This window comes from Rutidosis leptorrhynchoides, chromosome 2 (genome assembly GCF_046630445.1).
Source record: "Rutidosis leptorrhynchoides isolate AG116_Rl617_1_P2 chromosome 2, CSIRO_AGI_Rlap_v1, whole genome shotgun sequence".
NCBI lineage: Eukaryota > Viridiplantae > Streptophyta > Magnoliopsida > Asterales > Asteraceae > Rutidosis > Rutidosis leptorrhynchoides.
In genome coordinates this window covers 135,895,461-135,918,992 of record NC_092334.1, presented here as the reverse complement: position 1 = coordinate 135,918,992, position 23,532 = coordinate 135,895,461, and the positions used below count along the sequence as shown (strand labels likewise).

The following is a 23,532-nucleotide window of genomic DNA, read 5'->3' as shown; positions in this document are numbered from 1 at the left end:
GAAATTATTAAAAGACTTATAATAAAGATTAAATAATTATTTAATTATTATAAGACTTAATTATTATTTAATTATGATTTAATTATTAAATACTTATGATTTAATAATTTTAATTAGAAACTTATGATATGATTAATAATTCATTATTAATTAAAAATACTTATGATATAATTTAAAAATTATTATTATTAATAATACTTATATTATGATTAGTATTTAATTAATTTATTTAAATACTTATGTCGTACTAATTATAACATTTCAACTTATATTAACTTTAATAATTCATTTTATTTAATTAAACTTATGTTAAGACATTATTATACACTTTTGACTTTAAATAACATTATAACCTATGTTATTATTATAACTTACACTTTTAAAATTAATGTTGACTATGTTTGACCAAGGTTGACTTTTGAGTTGACTTTCGGTTGACTTTGACTTTCAATTGACTTCTGTTGACTTTCTAAATAAGGGAACTTTCCTAACTTCAAAACTTTCTAAAAATAGAACTTTCTAAATTTGGAAACTTTCCAAAAATAGAAACTTTCCAAAAATAGAAACTTTCTAAAAATAGAAACTTTCCAAAAATAGAAACTTTCCAAAAATAGAAACTTTCCAAAAATAGAAACTTTCCTAAAATAGAAAACTTTCCAAAAATGGAAACCTGCTAAAAATAGAAACTTTCTAAAAATAGAAAGTGTGTGTCCTTATGCTGTTCCAATCAAACCGATGCTTGCTGAGTAATGTTCTATGCCTACTTGCAACATGTACAATAGCTATCATACTAAGACTTGGCCTAAGTTAGTTATTTATTTCGACCTGCTTTATTTATAGGTCGGCGTTGTGATCTTTCTTGATCACTTTACTTTACTTGCTGTTCGCTTGTTTGTGTGGTTTCTTCAGTTGCTTTTAAGGTGAGTTATAGTCCTGTTTTTATATACTTTTCAAAGTATACTTTTTGGGATGTGATTACAAGCATATTTTTATTTACGTTTAGACACAAGTAACAGTTAAATTTAATTATTCATTGTGAGTTGGACAAAAATATTCCCTAGTCTGGTAACTGTAATCATTGGTTTCTACCGGTGAACGCGAATCCTACGGATAGATCTATCGGGTTTGACAACCCCATTTCGAGCTAGTCGCGCTAGCAATTTATAATCGGAATGTTTAGTACTTCGTAATTTGTTGTAGATACACTGTCCAAGTGTATATTTTTATTGTGTTTGGCAAGGGTAAATAAAGGGTTAAGTGGTTACCAGGTGGCTCATTGATAATGGAATAATGTTTAATGTTTTCTAACATTTTTAAATCTTGTGGTCTAAAGTTTACTTATTTATTTAAACCTATAATTCACTCAACCTTTGTGTTGACAGTTTACTTGCATGTTTTCACAGGTACTTGAGTTATTTGATGCTTCCGCTGTCGTTAGAAGAGTCTGCATGCATTTGGGCAGATTTTATGAAACTATTTATGAAACTTAAGTTTGCATTCTATTTTGGATAATTTAAATTGTGGGTTTGTTGGCAATGTTTTGTGTCAACTTTTGGTTCATTACTATGGTTGGTTGATTTTAAACTACTTAATTGGGTTTGTTTCCTTTTTGGGCAACATTTTGAAATAAAAGAATGCAACTTTGTTTATTTAATTCATTTAAGTCCGATCAAGCTATGGGACCAACTGACGGATCCGTTAAGTGTTATGACGGGGTCGTCACAGATAATATCATGATAATATAATAATTTAAAATCTCATTTGATATTATAAACATTGTGTTAACAACATTTAACAAGATCGTTAACCTAAAGGTTTCAAAACAACAATTACATGTAACAACTAACGATGACTTAACGACTCAGTTAAAATGTACATACATGTAGTGTTTTAATATGTATTTATACACTTTTGAAAGACTTCAATACACTTATCAAAATACTTCTACTTAACAAAAATTCTTACAATTATATCGTCGTTCAGTTTCATCAACAATTCTACTCGTATGCACCCGTATTCGTACTCGTACAATACACAGCTTTTAGATGTATGTACTATTGGTATATACACTCCAATGATCAGCTCTTAGCAGCCCATGTGAGTCACCTAACACATGTGGGAACCATTATTTGGCAACTAGCATGAAATATCTCATAAAATTACAAAAATATGAGTAATCATTCATGACTTATTTACATGAAAACAAAATTACATATCCTTTATATCTAATCCATACACCAACGACCAAAAACACCTACAAACACTTTCATTCTTCAATTTTCTTCATCTAATTGATCTCTCTCAAGTTCTATCTTCAAGTTCTAAGTGTTCTTCATATATTCTACAAGTTCTAGTTACATAAAATCAAGAATACTTTCAAGTTTGCTAGCTCACTTCCAATCTTGTAAGGTAATCATCCAAGATCAAGAAACCTTTGTTACTTACAGTAGGTTATCTTTATAATACAAGGTAATAATCATATTCAAACTTTAATTCAATTTCTATAACTATAACAATCTTATTTCGAGTGGAAATCTTACTTGAAATTGTTTTCGTGTCATGATTCTGCTTCAAGAACTTTCAAGCCATCCAAGGATCCTTTGAAGCTAGATCTATTTTTCTCATTTCCAGTAGGTTTATCCAAGGAACTTGAGGTAGTAATGATGTTCATAACATGATTCAATTCATACATATAAAGCTATCTTATTCGAAGGTTTAAACTTGTAATCACTAGAACATAGTTTAGTTAATTCTAAACTTGTTCGCAAATAAAAGTTAATCCTTCTAACTTGACTTTTAAAATCAACTAAACACATGTTCTATATCTATATGATATTCTAACTTAATGATTTAAAACCTGGAAACACAAAAAACACCGTAAAACCGGATTTACGCCGTCGTAGTAACACCGCGGGCTGTTTTGGGTTAGTTAATTAAAAACTATGATAAACTTTGATTTAAAAGTTGTTATTCTGGGAAAATGATTTTTATTATGAACATGAAACTATATCCAAAAATTATGGTTAAACTCAAAGTGGAAGTATGTTTTCTAAAATGGTCATCTAGACGTCGTTCTTTCGACTGAAATGACTACCTTTACAAAAATGACTTGTAACTTATTTTTTCGACTATAAACCTATACTTTTTCTGTTTAGATTCATAAAATAGAGTTTAATATGAAACCATAGCAATTTGATTCACTCAAAACGGATTTAAAATGAAGAAGTTATGGGTAAAACAAGATTGGATAATTTTTCTCATTTTAGCTACGTGAAAAATTGGTAACAAATCTATTCCAACCATAACTTAATCAACTTGTATTGTATATTATGTAATCTTGAGATACCATAGACACGTATACAATGTTTCGACCTATCATGTCGACACATCTATATATATTTCGGAACGACCATAGACACTCTATATGTGAATGTTGGAGTTAGCTATACAGGGTTGAGGTTGATTCCAAAATATATATAGTTTGAGTTGTGATCAATACTGAGATACGTATACACTGGGTCGTGGATTGATTCAAGATAATATTTATCGATTTATTTCTGTACATCTAACTGTGGACAACTAGTTGTAGGTTACTAACGAGGACAGCTGACTTAATAAACTTAAAACATCAAAATATATTAAAAGTGTTGTAAATATATTTTGAACATACTTTGATATATATGTATATATTGTTATAGGTTCGTGAATCGACCAGTGGCCAAGTCTTACTTCCCGACGAAGTAAAAATATGTGAAAGTGAGTTATAGTCCCACTTTTAAAATCTAATATTTTTGGGATGAGAATACATGCAGGTTTTATAAATGATTTACAAAATAGACACAAGTACGTGAAACTACATTCTATGGTTGAATTATTGAAATCGAATATGCCCTTTTTTATTAAGTCTGGTAATCTAAGAATTAGGGAACAGACACCCTAATTGACACGAATCCTAAAGATAGATCTATTGGGCCTAACAAACCCCATCCAAAGTACCGGATGCTTTAGTGCTTCGAAATTTATATCATATCCGAAGGGTGTCCCGGAATGATGGGGATATTCTTATATATGCATCTTGTTAATGTCGGTTACCAGGTGTTCACCATATGAATGATTTTTATCTCTATGTATGGGATGTGTATTGAAATATGAAATCTTGTGGTCTATTTTTATGATTTGATATATATATAGGTTAAACCTATAACTCACCAACATTTTTGTTGACGTTTTAAGCATGTTTATTCTCAGGTGATTATTAAGAGCTTCCGCTGTCGCATACTTAAATAAGGACGAGATTTGGAGTCCATGCTTGTATGATATTGTGTAAAAACTGCATTCAAGAAACTTATTTTGTTGTAACATATTTGTATTGTAAACCATTATGTAATGGTCGTGTGTAAACAGGATATTTTAGATTATCATTATTTGATAATCTACGTAAAGATTTTTAAACCTTTATTGATGAAATAAAGGTTATGGTTTGTTTTAAAATGAATGCAGTCTTTGAAAAATGTCTCATATAGAGGTCAAAACCTCGCAACGAAATCAATTAATATGGAACGTTTTTAATCAATAAGAACGGGACATTTCAAACGGGTAGGTACTGTGACGACCCGGAAATTTCCGACCAAATTTAAACTTAATCTTATATGATTCCAACACGATAAGCAAAGTCTGTTAAGTTGAATCTCAAAATTTTGAACTATGTTCATGTATTTATTTAACCTCGACCAAATTTCAACAATTCACGAACGATTATATATATATATATATATATATATATATATATATATATATATATATATATATATATATATATATATATATATATAAACTTGAAAACGTTAACAAAGTATTAAATCTATAATACTTTACATTAAGCGTATTTGTCTCAATATATGCTTAATATATTCATCTACGGAATTAAAAGATATTTATCAAATCTCTTATAGATTGTGTTATTGTTATGGGTATCTGTTGTGAGGTCCACTGTGATTTAAGAAAAATTTTCTTTTTAACGTTATTCAGAATAAATAGTAGTGTAATCTACAAGTGAGAACAAAGTGTCAAATAACATGAATTAGACAAAAGTAGTAGAGATTCCTGCTTAATTTTCAATGCATGATTTACTATATTTTTCCTCGTGATTCTTGATAAGTTAATTATTTAACTATCATAATATTTAATGTAAGAAAACGTTTTCAATATAATAGAATTTTTATTATTAAAATGTTTTGTTAAAAGAACGTAATTTTGATATAAAACGTTTCAATATTATTAAATATATTTTAATAGGTAACGAAAAGATGATTTATAGAAGCAAATGACCAAAACACTCACATGATTAAGTTATACTTCGGGTAATATAGTTTATCATTGATTAAGTCTAATTATTGATAAATGTACACGTCGCAAAATGTAAAGTACGCTTTTTCTAAGCATACGAAAGGATGTTCGAGAAACCGGAACCGGGACATAAGTCGAACGTCAACGTACAAGACAACGGAGCTAAAGTTACAAGTCAACCATGCATGAGAATATAATATAATATATAATTAATTAATATAAATTATATATATTAAATATAAAATAATATGTCAACAAACAAGAAAACAAATCAGGTGTGAGCTGGCTCAGGGAGCTCCACGATCGCGGAGCTGTAAGGCACAAAAGATCCACGATTGCGAAGCAGTCAAAATAAAAAATGCACTATAAAAAGGCCAGTTTGTTCGACGAGTTACACATCTATCTGCTATATATATATATATATATATATATATATATATATATATAGTTATATTATTATTATTATTATTATTATTATTGTTATTATTATTATTATTATTAAGATTAAGATTAATATTATTATTAATCTTATAGTTAGGAGTATTATTATTATTATTATTATTATTATTATTATTATTATTATTATTATTATTATTATTATACATAAAATACTACGACAAGGTCATGAGCGAGTTATTTTCAAAAACGGGTTTTCGAGCGGGATAGAGCTAAGGAAACTATGGGTTATAGCTATGGAGGTTATGGGTAATGTTCGTGGGTATTGTTCGCAAGTCAAACCTAGTGTTTATCATCTCCGTTGCGTCTACGTACTTTCCTGCAATATTGAATCACAATATTGATACGTGAGCATTCATATCTTACCTTTTACATATTAATAGTGTATCCATGTCTAGTGCTCGAGTATATATGTTTGTGCATGCTTGTATGCTTTAATTTTGTCGTTAAACATTTTATGATGAATCACGAATTTGATACATATGCTACTGATATAAAGTATATGATATGCATGTCGTTGGAAAGCTATCAAAAAATTAATAACTTTTCATTTAGAAATCGCGTGATTTCGATGAACGGATTAAAAGATATGGTCAACTGAATTATGTTTGACGTTAATTGAAATTGTATTTGAAACTGTAAATTAATATTTAAATAAGTTGTCTATGAGATTGATAAATTGGATTTTTAGATATTACTAATTGAGTAAATGAATTTATATATAAGGCACGTCTTGTTTTGTTGAACAATTGTCAAAGTTGACTGTCTTATCATGTTTTAAAGCTTTATAAACACTATAATCCGATTTTATAAGTATTGGAAAGCTATGTGAAAGTCATGATAATTTAAATATAATATAGCTCCTGAAATAAATAATATTTTGAGTTTGATAAACTATAAATTCGTTCAAGACTGATACTATGTTAATATGATAAACATGTATAGATTTAAAGATCATATTTGGTCAGGATGACTTTTGAGATGACTTTTGTTAACTTTTGCATGTCGGTATCGAGCATTAGGATTGTGATACACTATGACCCGACCTAGCTTGTTAGACCTGTATTGACCAACATATGTTCTCTAGGTTGAGATCTACGGTTATCTTGCATTCCGAGTTTCGGTCACATTTCGGTGAGTTTCATTTGCTCCCTTTTTAATTGCTTTTGCAATCTATATTTTTGGGCTGAGAATACATGCACTTTATTTTAAACGCAATGGAAACAAGTACATACTAAATTCTACACTGATTTTGAACCGAAAATCCCTTAACTTTGGTAACTAGTAACTGCCAGTTATAAGAACTGGTGGGTGCGAGTAGTTATATATGGATCCATAGGGCTTGACATCCCCGTCTGTTCCAGGTATAGAAACCCTAGCCTAAACTCTAAAACAGACGTATACTATTTGAGTTTAATACACGTTGGATTGCGTGTATTGTACATGTTGGTTGCATGTATGTTAAAACAGGGGTACTTATTATAACATTAAAGTTTAGTTACCAGGGTGCTCAATTTCGTAGAATATTTTGATAAACGTTTCTGGATGAAACAACTGAAATCTTGTGATCCGTCTTTATATACAGATTATGCGCAACATTAAAACTATGAACTCACCAACCTTTGTGTTGACACTTTTAAGCATGTTTATTCTCAGGTTCCTAGAAGTCTTCCACTGTTTGCTTATACGTTATACAAGCTATGTGCATGGAGTCATACATGCTTTATTCGAGAAAACTTTGCATTCAAAAAATCATCACCATGTATCTTATTTTAACTACATTGACAACGAATGTATTATGGTAAACTATTATTTACGGTGATTATCTATATGTAGAAATCATCAGATGTCAAAAACCTTGGAATTTGATATTTAATTATGGTGTGCCTTTTCAAAAAAATGCAATGTTTACAAAACGTATCATGTAGAGGTCAGTACCTCACTGTGAAATCGAGGAATGATGTATTCGTCCAAAGGGATTTTGACGGATCATCACAAAATGACATTCATAACACATCATATTAAGTAAAACTAAGATATTTTCACAATAAAAACAAGTTTTACTACACCAGGCCCGCAACGACCCATCTTACAATAATATAGCGATTTCGACCCATTTATAACTTTAGACGGATTAGAACTCTACAACCCAACCCGATACCAAGAGCATAATTCCGGAGACTACCAAATCTCCAATCCGCATTAACATATCCAAAAGCTACCCCATTGAGCCCAAGCGCTCCTAAGCATCTAGTCTAACAACTAGTTAGCTTCAATACATGATACCTGTAAAAGGTAAACAACGAGAGGGGTAAGCATAAAGCTTAGTGAATGCAATAATTATACATATACATATATAATGTACCTACTTGCAATCACTTACACACATACCGCATACATGCTAGCAATATAATTAGCAACCATCTCAAGTATAAAGCTAATAACCTCCAATATCACAAGCTAACATAACCAATAGCATATACTCAAACAATATAATATGCTACACTACAACACATACACAAATCATATGGTTAACCATAACGATATGGTGGTACCGGCTCGTGGTTCACACCATACGTAATGCTATGACGCTACCGGCTCTTTGGTTCACGCCACTACGCATTTGAGTCATACTCCTTTATAGTGCTACTGGCTCGTGGTTCACACTTTGGCGCTACTGGCTCGTGGTTCATGCCTCATTTGATAGTGCTACCGGCTCGTGGTTCACACTTCATTTTATAGTGCTACCAGATCGTGGTTCACACTTTGATACTACCGGCTCGTGGTTCACATCATGACACTCGTCACATACATGTTATGGTACTACCGGCTCGTTGGTTCATACCATAACATTCACAAATAAATACACTATATACATACATGCATAATTATTCCACTCACCTTGGATGCCCGCGCAAGTGATGTATAACATGATCTCCATCCTCAAATTCGAGCAAGTAACCACCTATATCACACATAGGCACAATATACACATAAATAGCCATTCTCTAAAAGAGAACCCGACACAACATCCCTTAACCGAGGGATTACACCTTGCTCGCCAAAACCCGCCCATTTAACACCTAATGGACACAAACCAACAACCACTTCGGGTGGTAATTTAAACCCACTCAACTAAGTACAATTTAACCCAAAATTATACTTGACACCAATTAGACCAACCTAGGTCTTAACATTAAATTACTATTTAGGTAGTAATCATTTCAAACGTCATTTACACCAAAACCCCAACACGTGCAACATTGACCCATATTGCTTTTGACCACGTTTGACTTATGTTAAAATATCATTTTAACCCAAAATTACTTCTCGCGAGTAATTACACCCAAAAACATCATTTAACACTTAACAAAAGCGTTTAACATCCATTTAATCTAAATTAGAGTCATCATCAATTTTGACCCATATTAGGGTTTACACCCCAAAATCAAGTCAACACAACCCAAAATCACTAGTACACAATTGTTCTAAGGTTTAACCAACACATGCAAGATCCAAACTTACAATTTCATCAATCGAAACCCTAAGTCACCCATTTAGGCTTACATACATGAATCTTACCCAAAACCCCCAATTTCACAATAAATGAGTTTATAACTCTAACTAACACAAACCTTAACTCAAACAAGAATCAAACACTACAATTCGGATTAGGGTTTACCTCAAGTACCAAAACGAGCTCTAGTAGCTAGAAACACCAACAAGCACCAAGAACCACTCCAATTTGGGCAAAAATCACCACATTCATCACCATTTGAAGCTTCCTCTCTCTAGAACTCTCCTCACTCTCTAAGATGTGATGAGAGAGTTGTGGATGTGAAAATGATCCAAAAGTGGAACTAAAACTGATATTAAAGCCACCAATCAGTCCACAAGTGAAAAGACCAAAGTACCCCTTTTAATTTAAGTAAAACACAGCTACTGGCCCGTCAGGCCTTTTGGACGGCGTCCAAAAAGGTTGGACGGCGTCCAAATCAACTGGATCAGTTTTGTGAACTTGTTTTGGTCGTAACTTTCAAACCGTAACTCCGTTTTCGATGAATCAAATATCGTTGAAAACGTAATACGATTTATTTTCCAATGGTAAGGTTTTAGAACACTAACTCAAACTTTATTTGGGGTTCAAATATACGCTTACATGCCTCGTAATTCGAATGACGTTCAAAATAACGCATAACAGAAAAACGGGGTGTTACAAACAAGTTTTTGTGTGGTGGGAAAGTGAGGGTAGCAGAGGCAACCGAAGACTCGAAGAGTGGCGTAGTTAGGTTTTTGTTAAACGCGTCTAACATGTTGAACCATACTTATCGGTACTTCACCCCTTCGATTGTACGTATAGTTTCGTTGAATCCATAGTATTGTAGCTTAATCCATTAGTAATAAGCTGCAGTATCCTAGTCGTATGCAACTCTATTTATATATATAATTAAAGTTGTTTTGCTTTTTAAAAAAAAAATAATAATAATAAGGTAAATTTTATCTCTATGAGACACAACGTGTTTGAGGAACTCAAGCACATCGGATCATGTGAAACTTTAATGTATAATATGTTAAAGATGCTCGAGTGAAAGTACTACTGGAATGAATGAGTACCATGTTTTCTTATTGATTTTCTACATTACTAAAATATACCTTTTATTTTTAGTGGCATTTTAGTCTTTTACTTTATATTGGGAGTAAACTGAGACGCGTTTTTACTCTTTTACCAACTTTAATATGAAACAAAATTATCACAATGAGACTAATTTTAGTTTGCAATCAACGTAATCTTTGAATGTTTTGTCAACGTATTTGGTAATGTTCGGTAATCGACATGTTTATAATAGAAATTCAATATTCGAATTTGTTTGTCTTACCTCCATGTGTCATTGCCTTATTTTATATACGATGCATCACCTACTCGAATTAAAACCCTTTATTTTTCGTATAATTCGTAGGCATATACCAATGTTTTTAACTAGTCATATGACAGTTGTTGTTATTATTTAACTAAAAAAACATGTTCTAGCCAGCTTGCAAATTAAGGGAAGGCACATATGCGTATCCTAAACGTGGGAATATTACACCTTACTTCCGCTAGAAATGATTTTTTTTTTCTATGTTATAGGGAGTAGTTTGTTCATCTTGATTTAGAAGATTTCTAGATAAAACATCCATATTCTTTAGCAAGATTTTAGAAATTTTAAATTTTAATAAAGATAATTACATAATTCTAATTATAAACAATACAGTTTCGAAAACTCCTAATCATCCAAAAAAGAGCGTCGATTGCCACCATCACCTTGGATTTACGCATTCCACACTTGAACCCTAGAAGAAAACATGACCAAATTGTAGCATATTACAACCCAACTATATACGAACAAACCTCCACAAGTCAAGAGAATTGAAACAGTTAAAGAATACATGTTTCATGTCTTCGACCCCTTAATACATCAAGGACATGACATGACATGGAATCCAATAATATACCCTTGCTCTAAAGATTGTACTGATGAGGAAGTTTATCCGAAGACAACTGCCACAAGAATATATTAGTCTTTCTCGAGAACGTTTTTAGCCATTTAGTAGCATAAACTATCGACGACAACTGATATTACGCTAATTATAAATATATTTTATCGCGATATTCGTTCTTATTCTAAGTGGTTTTGAAGCAAACTGAAGACATTTGATTGATTAATGGTTAGAATGATGATTTCAAGTGAAGAATGTTTCAAGATGAATAAAAGTGAAGATTTTTGGCTTTAAAGTGTCAACAAAAGAGAAAATGCAGACTATCCAAGAGATGTCGCGCATCCCTAAAGGATGTGGCGTATGGTCCTTTGAAAAGTAACCAATTCTTAACTTAAGTAAAAAGATGCGGCGTATCACCTTAGATGCGGTGCATGGCCCTGTACAAGTTAAAGGATGCGGCGCATCCCTTAGAAATGCGGCGCATCCATGTCTGGATTGGCTAGAAAGTTACGAAATTCCAATAAATAGGAAATTTTTTTGGCCATCTAACACATACAAATTCTGGAGAGAAAGAGGTCGAATTCAAGGAATTTTTAGCTATCTTTCACCTCATTCAAGCTAGCGCATCATCAAGATTAAATATCAAATCAAGAATAAACATTGGTAATTTTAGGTTTCATTATTTTAGTAAATTAATTGTGAATTCTTTCATGTCAATATGTTTGATTGTTTAATCTTTAATTAAATCTTAGTTATAAATATTGTGAAATTGATATAACTATTTACTTTTACTTATAACTTTAAATAACGCGTTTAATTACAAAAGAACAATCTTTGTCATTTGTTGAGCATTAAAGTGGACACCGTTTTTCTCATCTGGTTTTTCGTTTAGTTTGATTTCGTTTACTTAATTTTAATTTCAAATCAAAACTCCTCATTTACTTAGGATAATTATTAGTTTTTAAAATCTTAATTAACTGCCCTCCGTAGAACGAACTGGTATTTTACTTATTAATTATTATACGATCGGGTTTAATTGTCTGACTTATGTAATAATTGTTAAGTATTTTGCTAATTAAATTTATAAGTATATTTCACACATCAACAACACTTTATTAATATGTTCACTAGCTGAGACGGCAGAAAACAAGTCCTCTGATTCGAGAAACCATTTCCACCGATCCACCCTATTTACTAGCTGAAAGTTTTCGATTTCCGTAACTAAAAGAACAAGTACTACTTCGTTTCTAATTCCAATCGAAGGTCCGATCTAGTCCCAAGACTACACTTCATTTACCAACCTATATGCTATCATCGCTTCCTTGTTTGATTCTAGACAACAATATAATCTATTAATTTGGTTCGCAAGAAGAACAATACCAAAACTCAATGATCAAGCCAAAATCTAACTTTGGAGCCATCTCCTACTAACATGTTGGTGATTTTAGTGTCATCCAACGTGCATTTTAGTGAGCTGCAATTTACTTGAATGCAAGTGTTAGCTAGTTATACTTAATAACGGGTCCGGAGAGTGTGGAATACACGCCCGTAAGAATTGGCTGCTAACTGTCGTGCAAAATGCGGGGGTCAAAGGGGTTGCGCCCCCTTGCGGGGTCCAAGGGGCATTTGAAAAGTGCATTTGAACCCTTTCAACGAATAGACATGCCTTTTCGGTATAACGTTTTTTCCCGCCAAAAATGAAGGGACACACCCTTTCATTTCCCAACTGTTTCTATAACAGTTTTATGTGGACGTTTTTGTTCATATTCTACATTCATCAACAAACAGAAAACACACACATATTCTCTAACAATTAGATTAGTGATTTCATTGCTAAAAATACCTGATTGCATTCTTGTCTTATTCATGTAAAGATTTCGTGCAACCAAGGCAGTCGTAGGGTCGAAATACTTTATAGCGACAGTGATTACACAATTCAAGAACGAATCCGGCAGTCAATTTATACCCGATTTCTAACATACCAAGTGCATAGCATCAGGAGGAATATAAATATTGAAAACTAGAAAGAGTTCGGACAGCGCGTTACGGCGGTTTTATTTGAATATACATTGTTTGGTACATGTTTGTAGTATCAGACAATATTTATGTCAAAAGTACAAAACGTCTACGTATATTTATTACTTATTAGATACATACATAATGTTGTACATTTAAAAATTTATGAAAACACGATATTAAATGAAAACACGATATTTCTTGAAAATAACGTTCTTTTTTCTAATTTTTAATTCTATCAAAACTAAATACTGACACGATGACGCATTATAATGTTTTCTTTATCTCTTCCCAAGGAAAAATATATATATATAGTGGCTCGCGCATTGTGTTGGAACATTTTAGCGTCTTTAATAAAACTAATGTTGAGCGAAAACTGAGAAAAAAATTGCAAACAGAAAAAAGGGGGGAAGGACTTTGAACACAAGTATTTTCCTTTATAAACTCATGAACTTACGACTAGCTCTAGCTCATCCACTTGATATAATTAGTTGAATTTGTTTATTATATATATATAAAGTTTATCCAAATTGTTTATGTGTTTTTTTTTTAAATTCCGTTTTGAATATAATTAGTTGCGTTTTGTTCGTAAAATTATTTCGAGTTGAACGGTGATGTAAGACTCAAATATTTATCGTACATAGAGTTAAAATGGTATGCGTAAAGTGTGTGAAGCGTGGTATAAAGTTAAAAACAGACAGACTGTGCAGACCCTAGTGCGCGCCGCACATGGTAAGGGTGCGCGCCGTGCACCATGCCTGCGACAGATTTCTGTCTTTTTCCAATTAGATTTAAATGAGGAGTTTTTTGGTCATTTCACTTGGGGACGGATTGGAAGCCATATCAGCTGGTTTGGATCCAACTTTGGATCACTTTCACATCCACAAACAATCTCAACTATCTTATAGAGAGAGAGAGAGAGAGTTCTAGAGAGAGAATTGGAGTTTTGGAGAAGAAGAAGCTGGAATTGATCAAAAGCTCGAGTGTTAAAGTTTTTCACCTTATTCCTAGCTGGAATTGATCAAAAGCTCCGAATTTTATTGTTTGATTTTGATATTCAACTTAGGGTTTGAACTTAAATTGTTGAGAAACCCATTTAAACTCATGAAGTGAGTTTAGTGTTGCTAGTAATCGGGTTTATTGTTGTTGTTGGTGGATTTTGGGTTGAAAACTGACTTGGCCATAATTAAAACTTGGAATTGGGTTTAATCACTAGGTTTGGTGATTATGGAAGTGTTGGAACCCATTTTAGTGTATTTGAAAGACCAACTTTGAAATGAGTCAAAATTAAGGTTTATGAGTGATTTTGAGAATGATAAGTGTTTAACACTTATGATTGGGTTAAATTGGCATATTAGGACCATTGTCACTAGTGTTAGTGATTATTGGTTAGTTTGTGCGCGGTTTGTGCTTGGAAGTACGATGAGCCAAAATTGCACTAAGTGTCGATTTGAGTTGGTTTGTAAATCCACTCTAAGTGTGTTGTTTGTATTGTGATAATGGAATAGGTACTTTCCATTGGCGAGTTGCGGATTATTCGGTAGTAATGTTCAAGACGACAAGGTGAGTGTTAATATCCTATGTGTTTATGTATGTATAGGATGGGTGCGGGTTGAGTGAAGTGATTCTCGGCTATAGAGCTCACTTCACATATAGGTGGATTTGATGGACTTGTGTAATAGGTCTAATTGGCACGGTTGTGCGTTTTGGTTGACCACCTTTGGCGAGGTGCACACTTTGTGTGTACGTTATCACATGTGCTTGTGATGTGGATTATATAACCCCAATGGCGAAGGGTTGATATTGAGTTGTGAATTAGATAACCCCGATGATGTGGATTTTATAAATCCTGGGACCGTGGGTTTTGATTTGGGAAGTGAATCACGTGTGGATGTGGATTCACGATGACGCGTGTAGATTCGGTCATCTTATTGAGGTAGTGGTCACGTGTGGTGCGGATTCACTAAGGCTCGTGTAGTTTCGGCCAACTTCGATGTTGTTGTGTTATTGAAGATAGTAGTCTCGTGTGGATGCGGATTTACTAAGGCTCGTGTAGTTCGGCCAATCTTCATTTGGTATTGGGTTAAGGGGTTAACCTTGGGCAGTTTACGCTTTTGATATATATATATATTGTCGCATTGTTGTGTAGTAGCTAACCCTCCGGGTGTAGCTTAATGGCGTGGTACATATCGTCGTTGGTGTACTTACTTTGTTGATATTTTTAGCTTGTATATAGCGATCTTACGGTATGCTTAGGTTAGCTTGCCTTTATGCATGGATGCTCCGGTATGTGTTATTTGATTATTATTGTGTGGCGTGTCCATTTTATGCATATATATGTATGTAGTATATTCTCACTCGCTAAGCGTTAGCTTACCCTCTCGTTGTTTACATTTTTATAGATTTGCATGGAGGCGGTGGCTCGAGTAAGCATGGGAACTAGTGGACTTGCGTAGGTTGCTTTAGAAGACGTGCTTTTGGATTGATTAGGATTGGGTAGCGTATCCCCAATCGCCATGCTCGGTCTTTATTTTGTGTTAAAACTCACGTGGTTGAAAACTTGTATTTTGTACGAAAGTCGTAAAACGGCCGACGTGGGCCCGGTGTCGTAAAACTCGTTTTATTATTGGAACGTGTTAGTTTTATCTATTATAATGTGTTATGAAAACCGTTTCGTCTAAAAGTGTCGGGAAGTGGGAGATCTTTAATGGAAAATTGGAAATTTCAGACAGAACCTGATCAGCCTTGTGCGCGCCGCGCACTGAAGGGGCTGCGCGCCGCGCACCCCTCTGCTGTATATATAAAAAAAATTACTTGCGTATTCGGTTGGATAACGGGTTGGGTCGTTACAAGTGGTATCAGAGCATGGTCTAAGGGATTTAGGCGACTTGAGATAGGTGCCTAGACTTAGACTTTTGTGTGTGCTTATTTGTTGCGAGACTTGTAGGTGAACGGGTCGGACGAGGACTTGGTTAGTTCCTTAGCGTGTAGGTGAACTAACTAGGATTGTGACTTGTGTTATGATATTACTTCTTGCGTGTGTTTTATCACGTATGATTTTTGTTTGTGTTGGTTACATCATCGAGTGAGGTGGTCGTTGTACTAACAAGTTGATATGGCGTGTGCGCGTACTAAGGACTTGCAAACCTTATTACAGGTGAAAATCGTGCGTGTGGTTTTATACGTTCGCAGACTAATTATTTTGCATTCTTTAGAATGACGACGCGAATCGAAATCGAGAAGAATGATGATGAGTTTAATGCTAGGGTTGCGGCCACCGTTGCGGAGCAAATGGGTGCGTTTCGAGAAGAAATGGATATGAAGTACTCTGAATTTCAAAGTAGTGGCGAAATGGAGCGTTGTCATAAGAGCTTCATGAGGACTAAACCTCCGATGTATGACGGGAAACCGGATCCTTTGATAAGTACAACATGGATCTCGGATGTCGAAGGGTGTTTTCGCACTATTGCATGCCCTCCCGAGAAGAGGACAAGACTCGCTACTAGTTTGTTGTGGGGTAGGGCGAAGGATTGGTTGGATGGTAAAATTGATATCGTTGGTGAAGCTTTTATGGGGTTATTGTGGGACGATTTTAATAAGGAATTCTTCGAGGAGTTCTGGACGCAAGTCGATTTGGCGGAATTACGTGATGAGTTGCGAAATTTATGACAAGGATCTATGGACTTGAATACTCTCAAGACGACCTTTATGGCGAAGGCTCGTTTTTGCCCGGAGTATATTGGGAACGATCGTATGTTGATGGAAGATTTCTATCGAACTTTGAATGATGACTAGCACAACAAAATTAGCAGAGGTCAGGCGAAATCGTTTGCGGAGTTATTCGCCATGGCTAGGGGTTTCGAATCGTATTCACGATCGGTGGTTAGTGAACCTTCAAGTAAGAGAAGGGTTGTTTTGTATGGTGCTCCAATTAAGAGAACTAAAGGCGCAAGTGTGAGCACGGGTGGTATACGGACGAGCATATCGGATTCTAGTGCGTCTAGGTGTTACAATTGTGGCGTGAGGGGTCACAAGTCTTGGGAATGTTCAGTTCCAAAGGGCGATGACACGATGTGCTTCAATTGCCAAGAAGAAGAACATCGTAAGTCAGAGTGTTCCGAGTTAGCGGGGACGGGTGTGGCGAGAAAACGTTAAGGTACTTTTCATTTTAATGAATATGTCCTTTGATTATTTATCATGTGCCGATTGAGTTCGGGTTTGTTAAATGCCTTGTGTTATGCATAATATTGTTGTGGGTGACGTTCCTAAAGGAATTACCCTACGGTGACATTTTGATTAATGGGCGAAGGGCGTAAGACTTGGTGCGACCAAGCATTTCTTAGTGTTCGAGAAATGTTTTTACTAAGCCATCGGAATGGGCTTTGGTGTTCGGGTGTCAAACGCGTGTTCGATTTTGTGTTGAAGTTGATGAACCATGAGGTTCGACGGGTGGATAAAACCCTAAAGATCGAGTGTTTGATCTCGATGTATGTCGGTAATAGAGTCTACGTGGCGCGATGTTAGGTGCCTCTTTCATACCTACTAGCGTGGTATTTGACTCCGATGGTGTTGCGGTTACATTGTACTTAGGGTACCGGAGAGAAACCCTGGGGTACATGAGTGACTAGGTGGAAAATTTGACAAACTAGAGCAATCAGAGGATTGCAAGGTTAAAGTTTGTGTAATTGTGGTAAACTCTTCGTTCGAAGTGTTTGTGGATAGGTTAAAATCCTTCGTATGCTCGAGGTTAGAGCAAGGTATTGTGATGTGTGTGGTTGTGAGATACTTTTATCTCGATGATGTGGTTATGGAACAGAGTTCTAAGTGGGGGAGTTTAAACTCTCGCATGAGGATGTTCTAGTGTATTGATATTGGACGATGCTCGTATGGATTCGGAGCTAGCGTTGAGACCTACGTTGGTCGATTGTGGTAAAAAGTACGATTTGGAATAAATTGTACTTATGGTTTTAGATTTAAATTATCACCGAGGTGGTAATGTGGTGAATCTCATTTAGAGATAATGGACGTGTTTGACGAGCAAAGTGAGATCCCTCGATTAAGGGATGTGTGTGTCGGATTCTCTTCTAGAGAATTATTGTTTTGTGCCTATGTGCGATATAGGTAGTTCTTGCTCGATTGTGGTGGCGTTGTGTACACGTACGTGTGATGCGTGTGCAAGGATTTCCAAGTGAGTGGAATGTTCCTAAGTATGAGTATATACTTGTTGTTTGGTGTTGATGGTTAGTGTATTCCGTTAGGATTCACTATGATGTAGCAGGGCGCGATGTTACATTACTCGTAGTGATCGAGGCCAAAAGAGCGTATGTTGATGGTTAGTGTATTCCGTTAGGATTCACTATGGTGTAGCAGTGCGCGATGTTACACTACTCGTTGTATGAGGCCAAAAGAGCGTGTGTGATTGGTGGGTTATGGCCGTTGACGTAGTCCGCTAACTTCACCTTGGGAGAAGTGTTATATCGGTATGGTATAACGTTATCAGGAAATGCGAGTACCGGTGGGGAATGAGAGTACCATTCCTGTGTTGAGATTTGGGAAGTGAGTCGTGTGTAGTTCGGATTCACAATGACACGTGTGGATGCCGTCATTCTATTGGGATAATGACTCTCGTGTAGTTCGGATTCACTAGGGCGCGTGTAGTTCGGCCAATCCCGATTGTTGTTGTAGTAAAGGTAGTGAGTCGAGTGTGGTGCGGATTCACTAAGGCGCGTGTAGTTTCGGCCAGCCTTCATGTGGTTAGTATTGAGAACTATTGGTTGTTTTATACACCAGTGGTGGGGTTATGAGGACCATGTTGTGTGATTAGTGATGTGATAGCCGTCTTTCGCTCACATGTTGTTACGGGTGTGACAATAGTCGATTTTGTACACCTTGGGATTAGTGTTTCCATAGTCATTTTGGGCGCTATCGGTTTTAGCCGTTTGCTTATGATGTTACGATAGTTGCGTATTGGTCGTATTGCGCAATACGAGGGATGTTTAGTGATAAGTGTTATCCGTAAGGATTCGTTTGGTTCGGTCTTCATCGTTCGGGTTGTTGACCTTAGGTTGAGACTTGGTTGCTATTAGCATTGTACTTGGGAAGGGTACGCTAAGGGATTGATATCTCGGTAAGAGATTGGTTGAGTTTTTCCCGATGTGAGGGATTGAGCGAGTTTTAGTGCTCGGATCCGTGGATTTGATAGATCACGGGCGACGATTTGGTGATTGAGGGTGATCCGTTGGGAAGAATTGCCTAGACGATTTTTGTAGTAGTTTTCGGATATGGTGCGCATTGCATGTTCCAGAATGCGTGCAAGTGTGTAATTGGTAAAGGGAATAATCTTCAAATTTATGATAAATATGGTGGAAGTCGGTTTGGAACGTATATTTGAGGACCATAGAGTGTGGGTCCGGTTGGTTAAGTGACGAGGATCACGAGGACGTGATCGATTCTAAGTGAGAGAGAGTTGTAAGACCCAAATATTTATGGTACATAGAGTTAAAATGGTGTACGTAAAGTGTGTAAAGCGTGGTATAAATTTAAAAATAGACAGACTGTGCAGACTCTAGTGCGCGCCGCGCAGGGTAAGGGTGCGCGCCGCGCAGGGTAAGGGTGCGCGCCGCGTACCATTCCTGCGACAGATTTATGTCCTTTTCCAATTAGATTTAAATGAGGGGCTTTTTGGTCATTTCACTTGGGGATGGATCTGGAGCCATATCAGCTGGTTTGGATCCAACTTTGGATCACTTTCACATCCACAAACACTCTCAACTATCTTAGAGAGAGAGAGAGAGAGAGTTCTAGAGAGAGAATTGGGGTTTTGGAGAAGAAGAAGCCCGAATTGATCAAAAGCTCGAGTGTTAAAGTTGTTCACCTCGTTCCTAGCTACGTTTTGGTTATTGTGGTAAGTTCTAACTCCGAATTTCATTGTTTGATTTTGATATTCAAGTTAGGGTTTGAACTTAAATTGTTGAGAAACCCATTTAAACTCATGAAGTGAGTTTAGTGTTGCTAGTAATCGGGTTTATTGTTGTTGTTGGTGGGTTTTGGGTTGGAAACTGACTTGGCCATAATTTAGGACTTGGAATTGGGTTTAATCACTAGGTTTGGTAATTATGGAAGTGTTGGAACCCATTTTAGTGTATTTGAAAGACTAATTTTGAAATGAGTCAAAATTAGGGTTTATGGGTGATTTTGAGAATGATAAGTGTTTAACACTTATGATTGGGTTAAATTGGCATATTAGGACCATTGTTACTAGTGTTAGTGATTATTGGTTAGTTTGGGCGCGGTTTGTGCTTGGAAGTGCGATGGGTCGAAATTGCACTAAGTGTCGATTTGGGTTGGTTTGTAAATCCACTCTAAGTGTGTTGTTTGTATTGTGATAATGGAATAGGTATTTCCATTGGCGAGTTGCGAATTATTCGGTAGAACTCTTCAAGACGACAAGGTGAGTGTTAATATCCTATGTGCTTATGTATGTATATGATATTGCTCAAATTAGATATATCTTTAGTCGCAATATCGAGTCCTATTTATGTTCAATTCGTACGAATACATTGTATTTCCGTTTGTATTTTATATTATTGTAATCTAGTCTAAAATCATTGTAAACTTGAAGAAACATTTAAGAAAATGGATGATACTTCTCAGAGATCGAAACCAAGACCAGAAATCCAAGAACAGTGAGGTGCGCTCAGCGCACCACTAAGGGTGCACGCAGCGCACAAAGCCATATTTTGATCAGAAGATTTCTTGGACGAAACCTAAGTGCGCCAAGCACAGTGCACGCCGCGCACTACTGTGCGCTCAACGCACCCCTCCGCGCACTTTTACCAGTAAAGCAGATTTGAACGTGCGATGTCGAGCTGTAAAGCAAATGTGTAGTAGGTGAACTGTGCGCGCAGCGCACTCTCTTTGGTGCGCTTGGTGCACCCTACTTTTCAGCTACTGTTCAACCTATTTAATTCCATGTCCAGCTTCATTTCAAGGGGTACCAGTTTCCTTTCTGTTCTGTGACTAAAACATACGAATCAAAGTAATTCTTGGGCTTATCAAAGTGCATCTATGCACTTAAATCATTGAAGAATCAAGGGTCATTCAAGAGCTTCATCCAAGATTACTCCTAAAAAAGGTCAATCTTGTATTACAATGAATTCTATCTTTGTTACTATTTTGTTTAAGTTTTCAAGCATGATTGTTGGCTAGTCCATTTTATGTTAATCCTAAATAACATTCAACATTAAGGGTAAAAAGTCTAGATGAGCATATTTCCTTAATTTGATATCAAAACTATCTTTTACTTTCATAAACTTAAAATACCAAAAACATTGTCTTTTAATCTTATTCATCACTTGATTCGCCCATCGTAAAAGGGCAAACCAAAATATATCTTGTACTTGTAATTCTTTTAGTTAATCATAATTTAGTTTATAATCCTAATTTGACTTAGATATTGTCCTTGGAACGATACACGGATTTTACCATTTACTATACTACTACACGACCGGGTACACTGCCCGCTAGTGTGTAGCAATCTTTAATCGGTATGTTTCCATACTATTTCATACAATAATTCATATACCACGTTTTGCACATCAAGTTTTTGGCGCCGCTGCCGGGGACAGTTTTATGTCAAAATAGAATTATTAACTAATTTGTGATTTTTTCTTAATTATATTAAATTATTAATAGTCTTTGATCTTTAAACTTATAGAATCAGTGCGTTTAATAGTTTTGTTAGCTGTGTATTTTACAGATTTTAGGTTGCATATGCCACATACCCGAAATTCAGATTCTCCGCTACTTACACCACTTACAGAACCAGACAGAAAGCTTGGAAGAATACCAAAAGAAGTACTTGAAGTTTTTGAATCTTCATCAAAACAAGAAAGCTTCTATTCAGAATCATCAAGTACAACCAAGCCATGTTATTTAAAAGGAGAACCCATTGATCTACTAATTTTTGAAATGGCGGATGAAGCACCAAAACCATCGATGGCGGCCAAGATAAGGGCCACCCGAACCGGTCAGGGAAGTGCAATTACTCCGCCCACCGGTGAGGCAAGGTTTGACATCAAAGGACCTATTCTCTAGATGATAAACAGCAAATGCCAATTTGGTAGGGGACCAAATGAAGATCCTAATGAGCATATTCGTCTTTTTCAAGAGATATGTCTTCTATTCAAGCTTCAAGCAGACACCGATCAAGCCATATTTTTAAGACTTTTCCCTTGGATACTCCACGGGGAAGCACGAAGTTGGTTAGATTCTTTGCCCGAGAGTACAATTGACACTTGGGATGGAATGTTAGAAAAATTTCTAAAAAAATTCTTTCCGGCTTCTAAGTCCGCGAGACTCCAACAAGAAATTACCCAATTTTGTCAAAAGCCGATGGAAACCTTGTATGAAGCATGGAACCGATTTTCTAAGATGTTAAGAGGTTGTCCAAACCAAGGTTTGGATACCTTCCAAAAGGTTCAAATCTTCTACAAGGGTTGTGATGTTGCAACCCGAATTTCCATTGATCAAGCAGCAGGAGGATCACTCATGGACAAAACTGAGCAAGACGCTTATGAGATAATTGAAAAGCAAGCCGAATATTCACATGAATGGCATCAAGAAAGACCCATGACCCGTCATGCTCAAGTCCCAAGCGCCGGAGCTTATGATTGCATTGGTTCTCTTAGCGTGAAGATAGATGGTGTTGCTCGAAACATGGAAAAGGTCACCAAAGAGATCCATGGTATGAAAGTAGGGTGTGAATACTGTGGTGGTTTACATTTAGGAAAAGATTTGTGATGCAGGTTTGACAATGGCTCAGAAAGAAGAAGTGGCTTTCATAAGCCAAAGGAACAATAATCAATTTCAAGGACGAGCCCAATTTAACCGAAACTTCAATAACCCTTACAACCCTCAAGGTCAAAATTCCAATTTCCAACAAGGGTCAAGTAGTGGGTTCCAACAACAAACTCCGGGTTTTTATCAAAAACCCCAATGTGAAGAGAAAAAGTCAAATATGGAGAGTTTGTTGGAGAAGTTAATTGCGTCGCAAACTCAACTTGTCACCAATATAAGCCAAACGAATGAGAAGAATGAGCAACAATTTAGAAACCAACAATCTTCCATTCAAGTATTGGAACAACAGATGAGTAATCTTGCTAAATTGTTAAGCGAAAGAAAACCGGGAGAATTGCCAAGCAACACGCAATCTAATCCCCGAAATGAGCAAGCAAA

The 23,532-nt window shown here is 35.5% G+C and overlaps 1 non-coding gene across 1 annotated transcript; it reads right to left on the bottom strand.

Moving 5' to 3' along the window:
* Positions 1-22,650: 22,650 nt before the first annotated feature.
* On the bottom strand, positions 22,651-22,757 carry LOC139895019 (small nucleolar RNA R71). The gene has a single exon (XR_011775491.1). It is a non-coding gene; the product is annotated as a small nucleolar RNA R71 (small nucleolar RNA).
* Positions 22,758-23,532: the final 775 nt, after the last annotated feature.